Source organism: Marmota flaviventris, chromosome 16, assembly GCF_047511675.1.
Source record: "Marmota flaviventris isolate mMarFla1 chromosome 16, mMarFla1.hap1, whole genome shotgun sequence".
In the NCBI taxonomy this organism is placed as follows: Eukaryota; Metazoa; Chordata; class Mammalia; order Rodentia; family Sciuridae; genus Marmota; species Marmota flaviventris.
Window position 1 is genome coordinate 63,549,258 of NC_092513.1, and position 8,734 is coordinate 63,557,991.

The following is an 8,734-nucleotide window of genomic DNA, read 5'->3' on the forward strand; positions in this document are numbered from 1 at the left end:
GAAACATTCATGATTTTAGTCAATACTGAGGCTTGAGTAGAATAGTTATATATAGGGATCCCACTAAATTAAAAAAGGTAGCACCTATTATCTTAGAGAAAATTACTGAAGCACAAAATATAGAACAAGCATCTTGCATTTTAATCATTAAAATTAATCATTGTCTTACCCAAATTACCCATAGTCAGCATACGTTTTTTTCCTAAAGTATGTAATGGACACACTGACTCTATGAGTAATAAATCAGAATTAAACTATGGTTATGATTTTGGCATGTTTAAATCAACTTGAGAAAATGCACATCATTGTCTAGTTGTCCCAGTCAAAACAGTTGATATTGCATAATGTAAATAAAATAGTCTTCAAGGGTGATCCCCAGTGTCCAATATGAATATGTCCTGTTACTAAACTTGGAAAGGCTATTGGAGCCCTAAAGCGATGGCTCTACCCATTAAGTCTCTTATACACAAAATTAGGAAAATTACTCCCCCCATCAATCAAACTAATAATTATTTTGCTGCTATAGGTTTGGTGAATACATTCTGTTCCATCTTATTTCAACAGCCCCTCAGCTACCTTTTTCCCCTATGTTTATGGGGACACAACATATCTGCTCACCTCAGGGTCCCTCAGCTGCCTTGGGATCTGCCAAGCAAGACCTTAAGGCACTGAGGTTTCTCAAAGAGCACTGCCATTACATCATCATGATGACTGCCTCATTACAGGGATTCATTTGACACGCTCACTTAGGACATACAACTAAATATTCAAAAAGGAGCTTATGAAGAGAGTGGATTCTAGCTTCACACAGCACTGGGCCCCATCTGCTTGGCCAAAGTCCTGAAAATTATTTGGTAAACCAACGTTGCTCCATTCCTGACGCTGTGAAAAAGCAGGAACATCCCTTAGGATTTTGTTTAGGTTCCCAGGCACCCATTGCTCATTTACAAGTTTTGCTTAAGCATATATGTGCTGTTACTTAAACTAAGCCTACTTTGAGTGAGGCTTTCTCCAACAAGAGCCTCAGCTACCATAGAGTGGTGCTCCAGCTAGTGCTCCTAGAGTCCTTCAATGCAGAGGCTCTGGAAACCTCATCTCATGTATTCTGTATTATGTGGACCATCCTGATGGTGCTGAATTGTCTGTGAGCTGCTAATGTGAAAAGCCTCCCTTCTTAGCCCTGTGCTGTACACCATCAGAGCAGAAAGTACTGCCACTTTCTGGGTTCTGGTGGAACCAGCGAATCTCTTAGTCTGGTGTGTGTGTGATCCTCCTGACCCTGCTGCCCATTATGCATAGGGTCACAGAAGGAACAACCTACAATTATGGTACAGTCACAAGCCTCTTGCTACAGGATGCAGCCCAACATGGGCCCTGGGAGTGTTCCCCCTATAAGAGGGAACATCCATTCTGTGCTCAGTCCCTTGCCATATGCCACAGTGCTAGAAGGGTGTCACCCCTTACCCAGTCTTCTTGGGTACCTTAAGAATTGATCTTTTGAGACAAACTGAATGAGCAGCAGCTGGAATTTGCATTCTTAATAAATTGCATCTCCTCTATTGCATGCAATGGAGCTCAGTGGAGAACTGCTGTTTTTTACCCCTTAATCAAAATGTCACTGATAACAGGTCAATAAAGTTGGCCAAACTGAAAGTATTTTAGTTCTAGATACCCTAGCCAACAACTAGACATATCTATATACTTTATGAACTCGTTGTCTATTGAAAACAGTCTGGTCTAGCCAATAACCCAATTCCCTTTTCAAGGATCCTCCCATGGGAAAAAGAATTCTGAGAATCTCTTGTTTCACTGAGATGGATTAAATACAGTGAGCTCTTTTTTATTTTATTTAGATAGGGTCTCACTAAGTTGCTTAGGGCCTCTCTAACTTGCTGAAGCTGGCTTTGAACTTGTAATCCTCCTGAGTCACTGGGATTACAGGCATGCACGACTGTGTCCAGCAATATTGAGTTCTTAAATGAGGTGTTCAATGAACCTCAATCTCTTATCATTTTCAAACTTCTTATAGCATTATAACAGTTCACTCAAACAAGATCAAAATCACATTAAGTAGAACCTGGCACATTTTGATCATGTGTCAAACATAAGGGAGTATTATAATAAAGAATGGGGCTCCATTATTTCAATGTATGAGTGCTGAAAACTTTTAAGCCTCAGTTTTCCTTCATCTCCTTGTGCTACATAGCTAGGCAAGCTCATAAACAAACTCAATGCTCCCTCCTTTGATGGTAGTGGGGCCTATGATCCACACCTGAGAACCTATGTCAGAATTTCAGCCCTAAGCATTATGAGCAGCCTAAGCCAACCACTTTGCCCTGTTCTCTCCAGTTATGCTTGGCCACACTAGGAAAACTTTTCCTGCTCTCCCAGAAAGCCTCCTTTTGCAGGTAAGTGAAAAAAAAATCCAACTTTATCAGCTAAACAAATACCAATCTTGGCTCTAAATAGAGAATGGAAGTTATTCAATTGTTCTGCTCTAAAACATAAAACAGCCATGCTCTAAGTTCAGCTAATCAATGTGTGTAATTAGTGTTTAATTTTTCTTTAATTTTCGTTTCCCTGAATACTAATAAGATGCCAAGTATCTCCATTTATTTTTATAGATCATAGATATTTCCTCTTCTTTTTTTTTAGAGAGAATTTTTTAATATTTATTTTTCAGTTTTCGGCAGACACAACATCTTTGTTTGTGGTGCTGAGGATCGAACCCGGGCTGAACGCACACCAGGCAAGCGCACCATCGCTTGAGCCACATCCCCAGCCACAGATATTTCCTCTTCTAAGAAATGGTTGTTCCTGTCATTGGATCATGTTTCCATTGGGGTATGATTTTCTTATACATTTCTACATGCTCTCTACAAATACTGAATAGTTATTTAGCATTGTTACATGTGTTATATCTCCTCCCAGTGTCTGGTGGCTGATCACTTTTTTTAATATGTCTCAATGATAGGAGTGCTTCATTTTAATATGGTTGAACTTATAATTTTATACTGCAGATAGCAGTTTTGGTACTCAACTCCAGGGCAGATAGGCAGTCACTTAAGCTGGCAATGACTTTGTATACGGTATGAATTAGAAGATTACACCTGTTTTTCCTACTTATAGCTCATTTTCTAGTTTAACATATTGAATATTTCTCTTCCTCCCACAACTTTTGACATCTAGCAACATTACATATGTGTTGAACTGTCTCTAAATTTTCCTTTGTTCCTTTGGTCACTCACTGTCTTTTCTCTTTCAATATATAATCTTTGTAGGTTTTATATATTGAGGAAACTCATATAACAGTAGAAAACCAAAAATTTGTCATCTCGTAAATATTTGAATATATACACACAAAAAACTTACATAATTTAAAATGAATAAATTTACAGGTGTAAATGCAAACCGTTTCCAACTCAAGGCAAGTAATAACCAATGGGTGGGCCAGGCGGGAAAACATTGGTGAGAATGGAAACAAGGCCCTAAGGCTGGGACTTTCCCACCCCATTAGACCAGCAAGAAGTGTCAACTAATCCAGGAATTCTTGCCAGCTCAAGTAATCCTGTAACAATCTGTCAGCGGACACATCAATACCCTGCAGAGATCACTGCTGTGGTCTCAGATTCTCTAAGCCACAGACTTCTCTCCTGTATGCATGCTTTCACCTCAGGCACCAGGTGACCAAGCCACATGGACTAAGGGCTTAAATCAAAGACATGCCCAGGGCGTTAAACATAGACCAAGGGAACAATGAACTTGAATACAAGGTCCAAATCAGCAACAAGTTCTACGATCCAGTGCTGACATCAGATACAAGCTTCAAAGATTCAGGTGGTGATTTCAACATGTCCAAACACAGTGAGCTGTAAAATGTCCCTATGTCTGCACTTGAAAAAGAGCCTTGTGCTCCACTGATGATCCCATCCATAAGAAATATAATGAAATAGCAGAAGGACTCCTTTGAAATGGAAGATGTTCAGAGTATAGAAGGAGAAGCTCCTCATGTTCTGTCCACTTATGAGCTAGGTCTCTCTAAGTCCAGAAGAGATAATCTGCTATGTACTTGCAAGTCAGCATTCTGATAGCAATGGTTTTGCCAAAGATTCCACTCATGAGTCCCTGCAAGCCATGGGGAATAGTGCCGATAGTTGTGACAGTGAGACAACAGTCACATCATTTGGTGAGGACCTTGTTACATCAATAGCGCAAGATCAACCTTATTTCAATGAGTCAGAGGAGGAATCTCTTACCCCTCTTCAGGAACGAAGAGCCAGGGCAGCAACAGTTGCTGAATGTGGGACTGTTGAGAATACCAGAAATATGCAGTCCATCTGTAGTCCAGAGGATCACATTGCTGAAAGTACCAAAACAGAAGAGGATTTGTCTTCAGCACAAACAGTAGAGCTCATGAGGGAAACAAGTGGTGAAAGTGATGTGAATTTGCCCAGTACACCACACACCATATTCTGAAACTGCTGGCTTCCATTGAAGCAAAATGCAGTGATACGAGCTCTGAAAATACAGTAGGGCCTCCTTCTTCTGTGGACAGATTTAATATAGCTTTGCAAAGAGCACAAATTAAAGTTTGTAACTCTGTCTAATCAAAGATTAGGGCGTAACCTGATAAAATCAAAAGATCTTTTTTAAAACAAAGATACTTGCTTGCAAAAGCTGGCTATCCTCCAAGAAGGTCTCAGTCTTTACCAACAACTTTATTGAGCCCAGTAAGGGTTGTGTCCTCTGTCAATGTCCAGTTGTCACCAGGGAAAAAGACCAGCTACAGCCCACCTTCCTTCAGCTAATAAATACACACCCAAAGAGGAACAGGAAGGGGATAAAGTGGTGACTGAGCATGACAGTCAGTCTTTGGTTAAATCTACCATTTTCATCTCTTCATCATCTGAAGAAAGAAGAAGCCACCCAGAGTGAGGTGACCAGGTTGGAGGAATGCCATCATGGAAGGACTCCTGCCTGTTCACAATTCATCCCAGCATAGATATCTCAGTCCACCTCTCCCTTCACTCTGTCTACTCTCAGGGGCAGGAAAGGCCCCTGTGTGAGCACATGAGAACTCTGAGCACACACAGTTTTCCCAACATCTCAGGTACCATCTGCAGTGCCTTTGCCTCACCTATCAGGTGTCCTTACTCACCCAGATACGTTGCCTACCCTTACTGAGTGTGCTCTGTGAATCCTCCTTCTGCCATAGAAATGCAGTTTCAAAGAGTGTTGCATGATATTAGAAACTCACTGCAGAAACTTTCATGGTACCCTGTGATGAGAGGACCTGATTTTGCTGCTCTTCCATGTAGTACTTAGAAATCATCTGTTCTACATCTTTATGAAAATACTTTTCAGGAGCTTCAAGTAATGAGGAGAAGCCTGAATTTGTTTAGAACACAAATGATGGATTTAGAGTTGGCATTGCTGCATCAGCAAACCAAGGTTTAAGTCACCACATAACTGAGGAGGAAAGATATGAAGTTGATCAGCTGCAGGGTTTGAGAAATTCAATCCGAATGGAACTTCAGGACTGCTTGTTGGACCTGAATGGACAGCTTCAGGCTGTGCAGGTGTCTTCTCCTTTCCACTCCTCAGCACTTGTTTGAATGTGTGGCAGTAGAATCCCTGATAATTTGTCATTTCCTTCTCCACTTTATGTAATGGAACCAGTCACTGAACTGATATGAGAACAGTTGTACTTGAAGTCTGAATTGGGCCTGGAACTTGGAGAAGTGGGATATGAACTCCCTACTGGAGAAAGCTCAGAATCAGTTTTCTCCTACTCAACATCAGATGTCGGGGTGGGGGTGAGGGGCTGCCCTGAACAGGAGCTGAGCACGCCCCCTTAGCCTTGAGTAATGGGAGTGTGGAGCTGGCATTGCACACAGTGCGAGACAGGTGGGCTTCACCTTCTCTTGGCAAGAAAGTACAGCTCTGGGATTGGGCTACACCCCTGTGTTTGCTGTAACACAATCCTTTGCCTTATTTGGGTAGAATTTTCTATCAAATGTCTTTCCCCTAAATAAAAACAGGGGTTTAGGGTGCACTCACTCTCTTGCCTCTTTTGCTCCTCTTTCCTCCAGTGTGGGAGCTTAGGTCTCAGAGCCATCCCTGACCCCCAAAAAAGATATTTCTGTGTTTGTGTGATCTTTCAGGTGCCAGCACAATTCATGCGGAGTGACCCTGACTCCACTGCTTGTGCAGGTTGTGGTAGATAATCAGAGTCATCTTCTGTGTGTTCTGGTCCCTCTCATGCTAACAGAAGAACTGGAGTGCCTTCCGACTCTGTGCAGATGCCTCCAGAGTTGGAGAGTTCTGAAGAAGTTGGAGTAGCCAAAGAAGAAGCCTCATGGGTTGTAGGACCTAACTCTGAAGTGGAAGAAGGGTCTGGAAAACTCCCCCTAATGCCTGAAGAAATGCATAGAAATGTGGAGCAGAACAAGTTGCAGCAAGTCATGTGGGAGATTAAAGAGTCAATTGTTGGGGAAATCAGAAGGGAAATTGTAAGTTGACTTTTAGCAGCAGTATCTTCAAGTACAGCATCTAATCCTAAGCAAGATAATCATTAAGTGAAATTTTTAGGTTGGCATGGATCCTATAGTTATGACTATTTGTGTTATCAATGATATACACTGGTGGAGGTGTTATCTGTACTTCAGAAGATACTGTCTGCTGAGCTGGGCTACTATATACAATGTGCTATGTATTTCCCCTCTGTGTATCTTTCCAAAAAATATACATAGAAACTAGGCACTATGCTGATTATTTATTTTTTTAATCTCTCAAAACTGTAGCAATTTGGAAAGGCCTAATATTTATTTGTATGTTGATATTTTTCCAATTGATTCTCTATGTAGAATTAATTATAAAACTTGAAGGCTTCCAGACATAACCAGTTTATACATAACGTACTTCTTCAGACTAGCTTCTTACAACACTATTCTCTCTGAGGTATTTACTATGCAATAACTGATTCATTTTATGAGAGTTTGAAGCAACCAATGATTTTTCCTTCACTGCTGTTAATTAGTGTCACTTCCAAGAAAACAAACTGTTCTGTTGTAAAAATTGCTCTTAATTCTTGAAGAGGCTACTGATAGCAGTAGGTTAGAATTACCTACAACTGCTCAATGTTCTTACACTGTAAACCTCATTGCTTTACCCCAAACAAATTTAATTTTATTACAGCTTACATATTATTTTTCTTTTGGATATTTGCCTTATGTTAAATGCTATGTACTTTTGCATTGTCCAGATTTCTTATAAGGAGATGTTTCTTCTTCTGTGTTTTAGGCTACATAATATTGTCAAAATAATGGGGCCTCTGACTTGAATGGGTAGAAATGAATACGCTGGTTTCTTGTTTTTTCCAAATGGAAGTAATTTAGATTTGTTCTCCTCATATATAAATTATTTGAATTCGGTTTTAGCCAGTCAAAACTCTTTGTTTTTATGAAAGAAAAAGGAAAATGGTTTCCTATTTAGCTTATATGTGTTAAATAAATGTGAAAAGTAACAACAACAACAATAATAATCTGTTTATGCAGTAGGTGCCCAGAACCTTCTCAGTCCATCTAGAAGCATTTGCGGTGGAAAATGGAAGGGCCTAACTCAGTGCACTCCTGCTTGTTCATCCACAGATGCTGAAAAGTAGAATGTGAGGGCAGGATGGAGTTGCCAATCCACACAGAGTACTTGTGCTCAGGGGGAGCAATAATCTTGATCTTCATGGTGCTGGGTGCCAGACTGTGATCTTCTGCATCCTGTCAGTGATGCCTGGATAAATGGTGGAGCCACCAGACAGCACAGTGTTGGCATAGAGGTCATTGCAGATGTTGATATCACACTTCATAATGGAGTTGAAGGTGGTCTTGTGGATGCCAGAGGATTCCATACCCAGGAAAGAGGGCTGGAAGACTGCCTCTGGACACCAGGACCACTCATTACCAATGGTGATCACCTTCCTGTGGGGCAGCTCATAGCTCTTCTCAGGGAGGAAGAGGATGAAGCAGTGGCCAACTCCTTCTTGAAGTCCAGGACAACATAGCACAGCTTTTCTTTGATGTAACACACGATCTCCTGCTCTGCTGTGGTGGTGAAGCTATAGCTATGTTCTGTCAGAATCTTCATGAGGTAGTCTGTCAGGTCCTGACCAGCCAGGTCCAGACGCACGATGGTATGGGGAAGGGCATAGCCCTCACAGATGAGCATTATGGGGGTGACCCAGTTACCAGAGTCCATAACAATGTCAGTGGTGCACCCAGAGGCATACAGGGACAGCACGAACTGGATGGCCACATATATGCCAGTGTGTTGAAGGTCTCTAACATGATCTGAGTCATCTTCTCTCTGTTGGCCTTGAGGTTCAGGGGTGCCTAAGTCAACAGCACCCCGTGCTCCTCATGGGCCATATGCAGCTCATAGTAGAAGGTGTGGTGCCAGATCTTCTCCATGTCATCCCAGTTGGTGACAATGCTGTGCTCCATGGGGTACTTCAGGGTCAGGATGCTGAGCTTGCTCTGGGCCTGTCCACCATCATACCCTAGTGGTGGAGACGCCCGGTGATGGAGGGGAACATAGCCCTGAGGGCGTCATTGCCAGCAAAGCCAGCTTTGCACATGCTGGAGCCATTGTCAGTGATGAGCTTAGTGATTTCTTCTTCCCTTGTGATTGCAGAGCTGCAGGAGGACATGGAGCTTGGGCCAGCGCATGACCAAGATAATGC

General features: G+C 41.8%; 2 pseudogenes; one reads left to right on the plus strand and one right to left on the minus strand.

Annotated features, from left to right (window-relative positions):
- Positions 1–3,884: 3,884 nt before the first annotated feature.
- Positions 3,885–6,685, plus strand: LOC114106270 (protein ITPRID2 pseudogene; annotated as a pseudogene).
- Positions 6,686–7,583: 898 nt separating this feature from the next.
- LOC114106263 (actin, cytoplasmic 3-like) lies at positions 7,584–8,420 on the minus strand (annotated as a pseudogene).
- Between the last annotated feature and the right edge of the window lie 314 nt (positions 8,421–8,734).